We start from the raw sequence: 15,846 nt of genomic DNA, 5'->3' as shown, positions 1-15,846 counted from the left end.
GCATTGCAGTAGTCTAACCTGGAAGTGACAAAAGCATGGATTAATTTTTCTGCATCATTTTTGGACAGAAAGTTCCTGATTTTTGCAATGTTACGTAGATGAAAAAAAGCTGTCCTTGAAATGGTCTTGATATGTTCTTCAAAAGAGAGATCAGGGTCCAGAGTAACGCCGAGGTCCTTCACAAATGGCACACTATTCCCTATTATGGGCCATTCTACAGAAGTGCTGTAAATTGGGGTTTGGAATAAAATTGACATTTAGTATCCTATTTCCCCCCCCCCCCTCCCCCCCAATCTTTCAGCACACGTCTTCCTACGTATGTCATGATACATCAAGTGCTTTCGTTTCTAGGCAGTAAAACAGATGGGTATAAAAAAATATCTGTAAAGTGTCATTCTGTACTGTTGCCTCGTATGAATTTAAAAAAATCTTAAATCCAAAATGCTGGAGTATAGAGCCAAATTAACAAATGTTTCACTGTCCATATACAATGCATAGGGAGTATAGTGCACTACTTTGGATCAGAGCCTATGGGGTTCTGGACAAAGGTAGTGTACTATATACTGCAGGGGTGCCATTTCAGATGCAGCCCCAGGCCTCAAGCATCCGATACAGGTTCTACACTGTGTGGATACTGAACAGCCAACAGACTAAAATACTGCACATTCCTGCTGACTGACTTATTGTCACATCTAATTGTTATTGAAAACTGTGGACCCATTACTCCTTCCGCGTTTCCATTTGGTAGGCTTATTCCATGCCAAGGGGGATCTGGGAGGAGGTTGATAGGTAAACAGCCTGACGGGATGGGATCTCTACCAGGAACTGTTTCTGTTTATTTTCTCCTGTGTTAGAGGAGAAGACTCACCTGATCGACTGTTTTATCTTTAAATCTTTTCTTATATTTAGAAATGTTGAGCACAGTGGCGGTCTGTGCCATTTGAAGATGAGGGAGGACGATTGTTTTTTGTTGTTGTTGTGGTCTTGGCCTTATTTCTATTACAGTCATTCATATTCTGTTCATCCAGCTCAATGTAACATCGATAGGTTTAGGCTACTACATGATACTAACATTTTCCCTAAACCCATCATAACGTTGCTACAACCTAGCCTATGAATGGATGTTTACAACGTCGGTGCACAAGGCAACTAGCTGATCTAGGCTGTAATCATTAGTCCAACAATTGCAAACAAAAGTTGCTATAGGACAAACTCGGGTAAGTTTTTCACTGTTCCGTTTGCCTCCTTTTTAAGACACGTTTTTCAACAGAATCGGCAGAATGAACACACCCATGATCACACGCAAACACAGTTCACTTTCATAGCAGCCACATATAAGCATTGTGATCACTTTGCTCATTAATTCCTTCTAGCATCTATGCGCTCTCCTCTCACCATTTTTCCTTTCGCTTGTGGACTTCAGTGCACAACACATCAGCTGTCTGACCAGGCGAGAACCTTTCCAAGCCAAACCTTCGTATCATAACCCCTAACCGCTACACACAGCCTACATCATTGTCACCATATTAGCTGATGTCATGGTTAACATAGCTACTAGAACTAATGCGTTACTAAACCCTCTACAATCATACAGTACAGTGTACAGCAAGCAGTTTAGCAGTTACACCGGCGGGCCCTGATGGCAATAAATGAATAAAACCAAAGCTTACCTTGACTTAGAAAAGTTCCAGTGCTGGATAGCCATAGGCAGCTAGCTAACATGGCATCCCTGTGTTTGAGCCGGTTGTTTGAGTAGGCTAAACTAGCTAGCTGCATTCACTAGCTAAGTGAAAGTTAGATCTATCTCTCTCTCTCTCGCTTCTCCTTAATTTCTTAAACTGTTCAACTATTGTCTATCTTTGAGTCTACTCACCACATTTTTATGCACTGCACTGCAGTGCTAGCTAACTGTAGCTTATGCTTTCAGTACCAGATTTATTTACTTTGAATGGGTGGTCAACATGTCAGTTTATAATGCAAGAGCATTATAGAGACTCGTCCTCCGGAAGTTGTTAGAATTACTGTGTAAGTCTATGTAAGGGGTGATAACCATGAGCCTCCTAGGTTTTGTATTGACGTCAATGTACCAAGAGGAGGACGGAAGCTAGCTGTCCTCTGGCTACAACATGGTGCTACCCTACAGAGTGCTGTTTTGTTTTATCTTTTTTAATGTTTCGCAATATTTTTATGAAATTCTCTGAGGATGGTCCTCCCCTTTGTTTGAGCAGTCTCCACTGGTTGAGCAAGTTGAACCAAAACCTGATCTTGTGATTTCTTTCACATTATTGACATTTTGCTCTTTTCATAAGATACTTTGGCCTACATTTGAAAAAATGTCATAACATAATTGACATGACTGTCAATCTTTGGTTGTCATATGGTTTCATTTAGGGTTCATGTTAGAGGAAGGTCTTATCTCAATATCAAATTATTTCTGGGTAACAATCAAGTACCTTACTGTGGTTTGGTTTCAATTAAAATTGTCAATAATAAACAAAAATAGCTTCTTAGAAAATAGCAATTTCTCAAGCAAGAAATTTGCTAGGACTGTCTGGGGTGTTCCGGGAGGGGAAAACAGAAAACTAGCTGTTATTGGCCGAGGTTTTGGAACTATTAACTAACTGGGGATGTCACCAGGCAGGCCAAAACTCCATCCCGCTGAAATTTCAGGCTGTCTTTTCAAACAGCTCGTACATTAAAATGTCATTATCATAATTTTCACAATTTCAGTCTTATTCCAACCTCATAGTATGGAAATATATAAAACACGGGCAAATCATATGTTTGATGGCACTGGGCCTTTATGGCAAGAATAACAAGTCATGTTATTTAGTTTGGGTCAGATATGTGGTCCTAAAGGGCCGCTTCAGAGTTGACATTAGCGTGCACAACTCTTGACTTTCATGTTAATCATTCATAAATGTCAATGGGAGACATGACAAATATATGCTAGTGTTCGGTTTTTCCCTTCAACTGTAATAAAAATAACAAGATGCATGCAACATGATGAGCCTGAGTACATATTTGTATAGGTAAGTACACACAGCGAGTGTGAGGTGTGTGTGTGTGTGTGTGTAAGGGGTGTGGCAGTTGGCTGCAGATAGGGAGGATGAAACCCCACTATATAAAGTAGAAGACATCCAACTTGGTCTCCGTAAAGGTTCAGAAACTCCATCCTAGTCAGCTATCAACCGAAACCTCCATCCTCAAACTCTTGAGGTAAGTTTGCCTTTTAATTGAACTATAGTCTACTCCACCTGATATGTGGCAGGTGCCTGAATCTGAAATCTGAATATTCACTGTCTTATTGATAATGAATGAAAATTGTGTTTTCTATGTGCTGTAGTAAAGAATGACGACCTTGAGTGTGTTGACGACCTTGTTCGCCCTGCTGGGTGTCCTGTTAGCAAGTCCGTTCATTGACCGCCTGCAGCAAAGTACGTCTAGTGTGTGTGTTTCTGCTACTTCTATCTATCTACAGTGCTTTCGGAAAGTATTCAGACCCTTTGTCATTTTCCACATTTTGGTACATGACAGCCTTATTCTAAAATTGATTAAATAGTTGTTTTCCTTCAAATCTCCTCATAAATCTTTCAGCCTCAAGTCTTCTTGGGTTTTAAGCAACAAGTTTGGCACACCTGTATTTGGGGAGTTTCTCCAGTTCTCTGCAGATCCTCTCAAGCTCTGTCAGGTTGGATGGGGAGCGTCGCTGCGTAGCTATTTTCAGGTCTCTCCTGAGATGTTTGATCGGTTTCAAGTCCGGGCTCTGGCTGGGCCACTTGAGGACAATCAGAGATTTGTCCCGAAACCATTCCTGCGTCGTCTTGGCTGTGTGCTTAGGGTTGTTGTCCTGTTAGGTGAACTTTCACCCCAGTCTGACGTCCTAAACCTGTTCCAGAGCGCTTTCATCAAAGATCCTCTGTACTTTGCTCCGTTTGTCTTCCTCGATCCTCACTAGTCTCCCAGTTCCTGCCGCTGAAAAACATCCTCACAGCATGATACTGCCATCACCATGCTTCACCGTTGGGATGATGCCAGGTTTGATCCAGACGTGACACTTAGCATTCAGGAAGGTTCTCCCATTTATTTTTAAATTGTTTTTTTTAACCTTTGTTTTACTAGGCAAGTTAATTAAAAACATTCTTATTTACAATGACGGCCTACCCCGGCCAAACCCTAAACCAGACGACCTTCCCAATCATAGCCGGTTGTGATACAGCCTGGAATTGAACAAGGGTCTGTAGTGACGCCTCTAGCACTGAGATGCAGTTCCTTAGACTGCTGCGCCACCTGGGAACTCTGGCGCTCTGTCAGAGTGACCAACAGGTTCTTGGTCACCTCCCTCACCAAAGCCCTTCCCTGATTGCTCAGTTTGGTTTGACGTCCAGCTCTAGGAAGAGTCTTGGTGGTTCCAAACTTTTGGTTCCAAACTGTGTTCTTGGGGACCTTCAATGCTGCACAAATTTTTGGTACCCTTACTCCCAGATCTGTGTCTTGACACATCTGACTTGGAGCTCTATGGACAATTCTGACCTCATGGCTTGGTTTTTGCTCTGACATGCACTGTCAACTGTGGGACCATATATAGACAGGTGTGAGCCTTTCCAAATCATGTCCAATCAATTGAATTTACCACCGGTGGACTCTATTAAAGTTGTAGAAACATCTTAAGGATGATCAATGGAAACAGGATGCACTTGAGCTCAATTTCGAGTCTCAAAGCAAAGGGTCTGAATATTTATGTAAATAAGGTATTACTCTTTATTATTTGTCATTTGTATTGTGTGTAGATTGATGAGGATGCACTGCATCTTATCTGTCTGTTAAATATATCTCTTTTATATGTGTTGCCAGATGCTAAACAACAAGGAGGCTGAAGAGAGGACCAAGGACCAGCCTCTTCAAATGATGTATAGAATGTTTTGTGGCTGGAGTTGTTTGCCTCATTATCAAAAAGTAACAAGAAACGGCCATTGCTATTGTGAAAAGAAAACACATCATGTAAAGGAAGGTTTCTTATCATAAGGGAGGAGCTATTGCAAGTCCTATTTTACTTCTGGTTTGAGCTGTGCATGAGTGCTTGCGTGGTGTGTACAAAACAATCATGGACTAATACATTTACAAGGCCAACAATGTAAAAAAACATAATAAATATACAAGGCCAACAGTAAACCCAGATAATGAGAAAACAATTGGGGGAAAGGAAAAACAAGACTCAGTCTTACAACTCACAAAACGAGCAACAATCTAAACATGGGCTGAAATATGTCCTTCATTTATACACCGGGTGGGTCTAATGCTGATTGGTGTGTCTTCCACAAGTTACCACCGGCTAAATCGATGACGTTAAAATGCCTATTTACTCTGTTCCATCTGACTGCGCAATCCACTGTCTCATCAGCCCAGCCAGGTAGTTTATAAACGTGATCTCCACTATAAAAAGCATCTCGACGTTATCGCACATTTCTTTTAGACTAACATTTAGTTTTCAACAGCAGAGATTTGTATAAACCTTACGGTCTGTCTCGCAGACTTTTGCAACATTGTTTCAATATTCAAATTCGTCTCCAGCTGTCCCATAGTAGTGAACGTATCGGGGGAGGAGACAGACAGGCAGCATTTCTCAGCCAATCGAAATTATGAATCAGCTAGCATTTTTATGGATATATATATATATATATATATATATATACACACACATGCCAATTGAAAAAAAACGTACCACGAAACAAAGTGCAGCTAGTTTGCAGCCTTTCCAGCTTCAGTTTGAAGTAATTGTGTTAGCTGTGTTGTTGGCTAGCTCCTCTGAACTACAGTGTCCTGACGAATGAGCACATATTCTATGCCAGGCGGAATCTCGCCTCATTATCCCATTGTTATGGATGTATCCAAATTAATGTCACTAGAAAACCGCTTAAAGGCAAATGCAGCTACTTTGCTGTTAATCTTGCTGCACTTTTTGACGTGGCTGTAAGGTAGCCGTAGTTGCGTAGCTAGCAAGCAAGGGATAAGAACGTTGCCAGCCAGTATGGCAATGGAACATTGAATGAAAATATGTCAATCATTATTTGAATATGTTGGTAACCCGTTGTATAAAAATGATAATGCCCTCGAAGCTGCTGTTTGGAGGATATATTGGCACGGTTTGCCGCCCCACGACTTCATCTCAGGCCTAACGACACCTGTGCCAATATATCCGCCGAACACCGGCTTCGAGGGTATTATCACTTAAATATATCCTTCATATTATTATTATTATTATTATTATTATTATTATATCCTCACTGTGTTTGTGTGGGTAGACTTTGAGGATCCTCTCCCATCACCTGATGGAATGGAGCACACTTCACCTTTCATCACCAACACATACGTGACCATAATGTATCCACATGTATTTAGACCTAGAAAGTAGATAATAGTAGTGGTAGTAGTAGTACTGTATGTAGTGGTGGTGGTAGTGGTAGTAGTAGTAATAGGTGTGGTGGTGGTGTGTTATCTGTTTTTTTTTAATCAGATTTTACTGCTTGCATCAGTTACTTCATGTGGAAAAGAGTTCCATGTTGTTGCTCTATGTAGTAGTAGTAGTAGTAGTCATGTTTATAATTTGTTATTTTCTTATATTTTGGGTGTCCTTGGGTATCTTGAAAGCGACTTCTAACTTTGGAACAATGGTGATTACGACAATGATGAATATTACGATGATGTAATGCTGCATGGCTTTATGTGTTGTATTGTGATCCTACAGTAAACAAGCAGAATACATTACAAGGCCTGATTCTTGACTAGTACAGGCTTCAGCTCTGTTTCCTTATCTGATTTCACCACATCTATGTTCTGTCTTCTCGTTTTGTCTCTGCCTTAAACTTTACTCTACATCCATGCTCCTCTTTCTCTCTCCATCTCTCCTCTCACCCTTTTTTTTTACTCCCTACTACCCCCCCGCCTCCCCCCTCTTTGCCTCTGTCTTTCACCCCTGCTCTCTTCCCTCCCCCTCACTTTCTCTCCCCTTTCTGTCCCACTCGCGTTCTCTTTCTCTGGCTCCCTCTTCCCCTCTCTTGCCCTCCCTCTCCCTCTCTTTTCCCGCGGTAGTCTGGTGATTGACACTTACAGATTGCCCTGCGGTGGAAGCTGTGTGTGTGTGTGTGTGTGTGTGTGTGTGTGTATGACCCCCTCTCTCTCATCTCCAGCCGACACCGTTTTGTCATCTAATTACTGTGAATCCCTGGCCTGCTCCCCAGCGCTGCATTTATAATGGGTCTGCCAGCCTGCCTGGCTCCCCCAGCACGCATCCGCGCGCACACACACACACACACACAGACGCAGACTCACACACGGTCCATGCCTATGTGCTGCCCTTGTGAACCCCATGCTGTACTGTGTGTCCAGAGCTCCCAGTGGAGGGAGGATGGACGACTAGGATGGGACAGGCTGCACACGTACTGTAGGAACTGAACATGATCAGAGGGAAACGGTAACACCACAAACCCCTCAAATGTTTACTCTCTTTCTCCCCTTACTCTTAATCTGTCTGTCTGTGTGCAGACTCCACGGCTCAGCTGCCCCCAGTCAGACTGAGCTCCCCTGCAGCTCAACATCTCACAGCTAGAACTCAGCAGAGCATAGCAGACCATGATGGGGGGAGGGAGAAATAAATACATAAACATACATAGGTGGGAGAGAGGGGTTGGGAACTGGGAAGGAGAGAACAGAGCATGACAGACTAGAGCTTTGGCCCAAGGTACGATTGTGAACATATTGCCTGTTAAAGCATGCTTCTCAGTGATCAATGACAGCACACCATGATTACGGTTAGTTGAGAGTGGGTGACATATGTCACAGCAGCACCTTTATATATACACACACACAGACACACAGAAGAAAGGAGTGCCCTGCTCCTCAGCCCTTTGCTAGCCCCAGGGCATGGCTGGACTTACTATGGGCTCATTATCATGTCAGCAGTTAGGATAAATATTAGTCCCCAGGGAGAGGGTGAGATAGAGAGAGGTACAGAGAGACTGAGGGAGAGGTACAGGGAGACTGAGGGAGAGGTACAGGGAGACAGGGAAAAACAGCATGAGGAGAGGTAACAAAATAATGGATGGAGAGAGAGAGAAAAAGAGGGGAGGGGACTGCAGAGGGATGGAGAGAGAAAAGAGGGGAGGGAGGGGGAGTGGCGAAACTAATGGTTCTGGTCAGGAGAGATAGCAGTCAATCAATCATGCTTAAACAAAAGCATTGGGCCCAGGAGGACTCTTAAGAAGTGCTTATTTAATTAAATGTCCCTTTGCTCATATTTATGGGCTATCCCTCCTTCAAATATTCACCTTCCAGCCAGTCCACTGGGGGTGGGGGAGAGGGGAGGTTCAGGGCTGGGCTTTTCGGGCCCTTGAAAAGCGCTACATAATTACCACTTATTATTATTATTATTATTAATATTATTGTTATATGAAGGAGGGTTGGCTTTTGATAGCCCCAACTTGTGAATCCGAATTCATTGCGTTTGCTTTTAAAATGCGGACGTTGCATTCCGCCACTGAAGGCGTACATACAATCTGGAACGCCTAGACGTTCTAGCCGGGTTGTAACATTTGTGAACGTCCTCTAAAATATATGTTGAAATCAGATTTTTTTCCTACTTAGTCACTACCCTTATTTGCTCATTTCAGTGTCTCGTTTAAGGGCACATAATAACGAAATTAACAAAATATGCTAAACATGTCTGAGATATGGAAAGCAACAACACGGCTCCATAGGTGGTAAATCTAACACATTCCCACAGGCTGGGCTGCAGTCACATCTGGTGTTCCATCACAGCAACCAGCTCCAGCACGCCACTGTTCTGTGGTTAATTGGCAAACATCTATGGTGTGTTCTCACCTCACACACACTCAGAAGTATGGCTAGCACATACTCTACTGCAGGGCGTGTTCAACTCGTACCTTAAGAGTGCACGGAATGTTTCCAAGAGACCATTACCCTTCATGTCAATTAGAATTGACCCAGAATGTAGTTGCCATGTTCTCACAATATAAGACATTCATGTGAACTCGAATTCATTGCGTTTGCTTTTAAAAGGCGGACGTTGCATTCCGTCACTGAAGGCGTACATACAATCTCGAACGCCTAGACGTTCTAGCCGGGTTGTAACATTTTGTGAACGTCCTCTAAAATATAGGTTGAAATCGTTTTTTCCCCTTCTACTTAGTCACTCACTTATTTGCAAAGGGGTACTCACACACAAGGCTTTAAACTTACATATTTGATATAGGCGATTACTTTGTGCATGTTAATATGTACAGACATTATTATGCAAACATGTCTTTACTTGGGATTTGAAATCTGACTCTTCTCATCATTGACTTGGTTTACTTATTTCAGCTATTTAAGATATTTCTGTACCGTTGTCTGTTGGTGGATCACGTTAATGTGTTTAAATGACACTCCTGACTTTTCACGAGTGTACTTTTAACAGAGCAGGGATTTACTTCAAAGTGCATTCACCCTATTTCTTACAGCCTTCCACCTACCAAGTTGTTTCACATCTACACTCATGCCAAGGGAGGAGGGGTTAGGGTTTATTCTGGACAAGGCCTAACTATGCTGACCCAATAAGCACATGCCACAGAGGTATCCATTATTGGGACAGTGGTTAGGGCGTTTGTGATTCCCTCTAGCGGGTCTTGAACCCAGGCCACTAGCACCAATGACAAACCCCCTAGCCACTGTCCCAATAAGGGCCATCATTTAGACATGCTTATTGGGTCAGTATAGTAAGGCCCTGTCCTGTCCAGAGGAAACCCTCCTCCTTAGGCACTAGTGTAAATCTGACACAATTGGATAAGTGGAAGGCTGTAAGCAATAGGTTGAATGCACTTTGAAGTCAATCTCAGCTAAAAGTACATTCAAGAAAGAAAATGGATTAGTGATTCAGGAGTATCATTAAAACAGGTTTGACATGCCTCAACAGCAGACACCTATACCGAAAGCCTTTAAATTGCTGAAATAAGTCGATCAAATCAATGATGACAATAGTCAGATGAACCAGTACATGTGGCGTCGACTTGGTGGTGTAGCAGGAAGATGAATGTACAGTGAACCAAGAGGTTGTGAGTTCAAATCTCAGGTGAGGACTGTTGAATAACAATTACTGTGTAAGTGAACATGCACAATGTAATCATGTGTGTCAGGCATGTAAATAGAAAATGCTGTGTGTTAAAGTATCTCCAACCTTGTCGACGGGCAAAGAGCTAGGGCTTTCATTGGCTGGGCGACAGTAACAAGGCGTGATGTGCAATGGAACTGTTTTTTCGGAAGGGCGAACGGTCAATTGGTTCCAACTGATACACATAAGTGTTCGTGCATAAGTTCTCGCGAAACATGTCTAGAACATTCATGTCTTATATTCTGAGAACATGGCAACCATGTTCTGTGTGTGGTCGGTGGGACGTTGATGGAATATTCTCCTAACGCTACAGAGAAGTGGACATATGAACGTTCTTGCCACGTCCCATGAAATGTTCTTCTACCTTCAATGCCAAAACATGCTACAAAAGGTTCTCTGAAGGTTTTTGCTGACATAGATAGAATGTTTCTCTAACTAACAGACAACTGGACACGCAAACATTAGAGGCACATTATTGGGAACATTACAAAAATGTTCTCTCTCCCTAGAATTGTTAGCTGGGTAGTCACAGATGCTGACACACACTCACACGTTCACAAACACACACACACACACACACACACACACACAAACACACAACAGGCTGTGGGAAGCGTTGCCACTTAAGAATCCTCTTAGTATCTAATGAGAATGTGATCCCTAATGCTCACCTAATACCTTCACAGAGATTCACTTTAAACAATTACTGAAGGCATGTCTGTAGAACCACCATAGACATGTATATAGAACTACGGTAGACAGCTCTATGGCGCTACTGTAGACAGGTCTGTAGAACTAATGTTGAGAGGTCTGTAAAACCTTTGTAGACAGCTCTGTGGAACTACTGCAGAACGGTCTGTAGATCCACAGTAGACCGCTCTGTGGAACTACTGCAGAACAGTCTGTAGATCCACAGTAGACCGCTCTGTGGAACTACTGCAGAACAGTCTGTAGATCCACAGTAGACAGCTCTGGAACTACTGCAGAACGGTCTGTAGAGCTACTGTAGACAGCTCTGTGGAACTACTGCAGAACGGTCTGTGGAGCTACAGTAGACAGCTCTGTGGAACTACTGCAGAACGGTCTAGAGCTACAGTAGACCGCTCTGTGGAACTACTGCAGAATGGTCTGTAGATCTACAGTAGACAGCTCTGTGAAACTACTGCAGAATGGTCTATAGAGCTACAGTAGACAGCTCTGTGGAACTACTGCAGAATGGTCTGTAGAGCTACAGTAGACAGCTCTGTAGATCTACTGTAGACAGCTCTGTAGATCTACTGTAGACAGCTCTGTAGATCTACTGTAGACAGCTCTGTAAATCTACTGTAGACAGCTCTGTAAATCTACTGTAGACAGCTCTGTAAATCTACTGTAGACAGCTCTGTAAATCTACTGTAGACAGCTCTGTAAATCTACTGTAGACAGCTCTGTAAATCTACTGTAGACAGCTCTGTGGAACTACTGCAGAACGGTCTGTAGAGCTACTGTAGACAGCTCTGTGGAACTACTGCAGAACGGTCTGTAGATCTACTGTAGACAGCTCTGTGGAACTACTGCAGAACGGTCTGTAGATCTACTGTAGACAGCTCTGTGGAACAGCTGTAGAACGGTCTATAGATCTACAGTAGACATCTCTGCTCACTTCCTGTGTATAGTCAAAACGATCCAACTGTAATTTTGTATCATTGATACTGCACAGAGAATGTGTTTCTCTTGTATTTCTTGGGTAAGAGTATAATCATGCTCTCTGTGCACTCCAGTACAATTTTGTTTTATACACTGAACAAAAATATAATACCCTACATGCAGCAATTTTAAATATTTTACAGAGTTACAGTTCATGTAAGGAAATCAGTTAATTGAAATAAATTCATTAGGTGCCAATGTATGGATTGCACATGAATGGGAATACAGATATGCATCTATTGGTCAAATATATCTTTAAAAAAAAAAACGTAGGTGCGTGGATCAGAAAACGTGTCAGTATCTGGTGTGACCACCATCTGCCTCATGCAGCGCGAAACATCTACTTTGCATAGAGTTTATCAGGTTGTTAATTGTGGCAAAGGAGAAATGCTCACTAACAGGGATGTAAATGTCTACAGAGAATTTGAGAGAAATAAGCTTTTTTTTTTGCCTATGAAACATTTCTGGGGTCTTTTATTTCAGTTCACGAAATATGGGACTTTAAATGTTGCATTTATATTTTTGTTCAGTATACAGTACAAGTCGAATTTTGATCACCTACTCATTCCAAGGTTTTTCTTTATTTGTACTATTTTCTACATTTTAGAAGTAGCCTCTCAACCAGCTTCATGAGGTAGTCACCTGGAATGCATTTCAAAGAACAGGTGTGCGTAGTTCATTTTGTGGAATTTCCTTCCTTCTGTCTGCGTTTGAGCCAATCAGTTGTGTTGTGACAAGGTAGGGGTGGTATACAGAAGATAGCCCTATTTGGTAAAAGACCAAGTCCATATTATGTCAAGAACAGCACAAATAAGCAAAGAGAAACGACAGTCCATTATTATTTTAAGAGATGAAGGTCAATATTTCAAGAACTATAAACGTGTCTTCAAGTGCAGTTGAAAAAACCATCAAGCGCTATGAAGAAACTGGCTCTCATGAGGACTGCCACAGGACAGGAAGACCCAGGGTTACCTCTGCTACAGAGGATAAGTTCAGCCTCAGAAATTACAGCCCAAATAAATGCTTCACAGAGTTCAAGTAACAGGCACATCTCAACATACACTGTTCAGAGGAGGCTGAGTGAATCAGGCCTTCGTGGTCGAATTGCTGCAAAGAAACCACTACTAAAGGACACCAATAATAAGAAGAGACTTGCTTGGGCCAAGAAACACAAGCAATGGACATTAGACCGGTGGAAATCTGTCTTTTGGTCTGAGATTTCTGGTTCCAAACGCTATGTCTTTGTGAGACGCATGGTACTGTAGGTGAAGGGATGATCTCTGCATGTGTGGTCAGTGATTTATTTGGAATTCAAGGCACACTTAACCAGCATGGCTACCCCAGCGTTCTGCAGCGACACGCCATCCCATGCACTTAGTGGGACTATCATTTGTTTTTCAACAGGACAATGACCCAACACACCTCCAGGCTGTGTAAGGGCTATTTGACCAAGAAGGAGAGTGATGGAGTCCTGCATCAGATGATCCATGATTACCCGACCTCACCCCAATTAAAATGGTTTGGGATGAGTTGGACCGCAGAGTGAAGGAAAAGCAGCCAACAAGTGCTCAGCATATGTGGGAACTCCTTCAAGACTGTTGGAAAAGCATTCCAGGTGAAGCTGGTTGAGAGGATGCCAAGAGTGTGCAAAGCTGTCATCAAGGCAAAGGGTGGCTACTTTGAATATATATGCAGTTGAAGTCAGAAGTTGACATACACTTAGGTTGGAGTCATTAAAACTTGTTTTTCAACCTCTCTACAAATTTCTTGTTAACAAGCCATAGTTATGGCAAGTGCGGTTAGGACATCTACATTGTGCATGACAAGTAATTTTTCCAACAATTGTTTACAGATTATTTCACTGTATGAACCAGGATGACTTGAGGTCTACAATTTTTTTTCTGAGGTCTTGGAGGATTTATTTTGATTTTCCTATGATGTCAAGCAAAGAGGCACTGAGTTTGAAGGTAGGCCTTGAAATACATCCACAGGTACACCTCCAATTGACTCAAATGATGTCAATTAGCCTGTCAGAAGATAAAGCCATGACATAATTTTCTGGAATTTTCCAATCTGTTTAAAGGCACAGTCAACTTAGTGATGTAAACTTCTGAGCCACTGGAATTGTGATACAGTGAATTATAAGTGAAATAATCTGTCTGTAAACAATTGTTGGAAAAATTACTTGTAGATGTCCTAACCGACTTGTCAAAACTATAGTTTGTGAACAAGAAATTTGTGGAGTGGTTGAAAAACAAATTTTAATGACTCCAACCTAAGTGTATGTAAACTTCCGACTTCAACTGTAGGATAGCAGACTCTAAGGTGCAGGGTTGAGTAAACGGGTGGTAGACGGCTAGTGATGGCTATTTAACAGTCTGATGGCCTTGAGATAGAAGCTGTTTTCCAGTCTCTCGCTCCCAGTTTGGTTGCACTTGTACTCAAATCAAATCAAATGTATTTATATAGCCCTTCTTACATCAGCTGATATATCAAAGTGCTGTACAGAAACCCAGCCTAAAACCCCAAACAGCAAGCAATGCAGGTGTAGTAGCACGGTGGATAGGAAAAACTCCCTAGAAAGGCCAAAACCTAGGAAGAAACCTAGAGAGGAACCAGGTTATGAGGGGTGGCCAGTCCTCATCTGGTTGTGCTGGGTGGAGATTATAACAGAACATGGCCAAGATGTTGAAATGTTCATAAATGACCGGCATGGTGAAATAATACTAATCACAGTGAACAGGTCAGGGTTCCATAGCCGCAGGCAGAACAGTTGATACTGGGACAGCAGGACGGCCAGGTGGACTGGAGACAACAAGGAGTCATCATGCCAGGTAGTCCTGAGGCATGGTCCTAGGGCTCAGGTCCTCCGAGAGAGAGAAAAAAAACAACCCAGACGGGAAGACCACGTCGGTGACTCAACCCACTCAAGTGACGCTGACCTCGCCTTCTCGATGGTGGCGGGGTGAACAGACCGTGGCTTGGGTGGTTGATGTTCTTGATGATCTTTTTGGCCTTCCTGTGACATCAGAATGAGCCTGTTTGTTTAAATGTGAAGACAGTTTGCCGCGGACCTGAATGCACTCATGACATTGTAATTTTGGTGCGTGTACAATCTGCTTCTCTGAATTGCCTTCTGAAAGCCTAACACTAGATTGTATTGTGTGCTTGTGTGATGATGGGGATGCAGGGCTGTGTTCCAAACAAAATAACCACAAGTGTGCTTGCTGTAGTTCCTCAACGGCACAGCCAGGAGAGCTCAAAAAACACCTTATAGTTGAAGACTCTTTGAGTTATGAAAGTGCATTGCATTTACTTAGGAACTGTGTACACTTTGGAGAAGTGTGTGGCCACTTGTAGACACCAGTTTGACCTCTCACCTCGTCATTTTTTTTGTCTTACAAGTATGTTGTACCTAGCCCAAAAATAAAAACAATATACTAATCATGTTACTGAATGTTTACAGAGTATTTGCCGATTTTGTTATCAACAAATGTGATAAAAAGTACAGGAAATGTAAAATGCACATACAATCAACAGTATAATGTTTGGATTCAGTCTTGTGTCAGGTGAACTGTTGCGTCCTCAACTTTAGTCTATTAATTTTCCCGTAGTCTCCAAACCTAATCAGATATTTATGTAGTTAGTGCTGTATATGAACTAGTATACATTAACTTCTCCCACTTAAAAAGATGAGGCCTGTAATTTTCATCGTAGGTACACTTCAACTATGACTGACAAAATGAGAAAAAACAATCCAGAAAATCACATTGTAGGATTTTTAATGAATGAATTTGCAAATTATGGTGGAAAATAAGTATTTGGTCACCTACAAACAAGCAAGATTTCTTGCTCTCACAGACCTGTAACTTCTTTTTTAAGAGGCTCCTCTGTCCTCCACTCGTTACCTGTATTAATGGCACCTGTTTGAACTTGTTATCAGTATAAAAGACACCTGTCCACAACCTCAAACAGTCACACTCCAAACTCCACTATGG

General features: G+C 42.2%; 1 long non-coding RNA gene across 1 annotated transcript; it reads left to right on the top strand.

Annotated features, from left to right (window-relative positions):
- Positions 1–3,096: 3,096 nt before the first annotated feature.
- Positions 3,097–5,437, top strand: LOC110523871. Its single transcript, XR_002473503.2, has 3 exons — positions 3,097–3,219; positions 3,347–3,437; positions 4,855–5,437. It is a non-coding gene; the product is annotated as an uncharacterized LOC110523871 (long non-coding RNA).
- Positions 5,438–15,846: the final 10,409 nt, after the last annotated feature.

The sequence above is a fragment of the Oncorhynchus mykiss genome, chromosome 5 (genome assembly GCF_013265735.2).
Source record: "Oncorhynchus mykiss isolate Arlee chromosome 5, USDA_OmykA_1.1, whole genome shotgun sequence".
Taxonomy (NCBI): Eukaryota; Metazoa; Chordata; class Actinopteri; order Salmoniformes; family Salmonidae; genus Oncorhynchus; species Oncorhynchus mykiss.
This window is presented reverse-complemented; position numbering and strand designations above follow the sequence as displayed.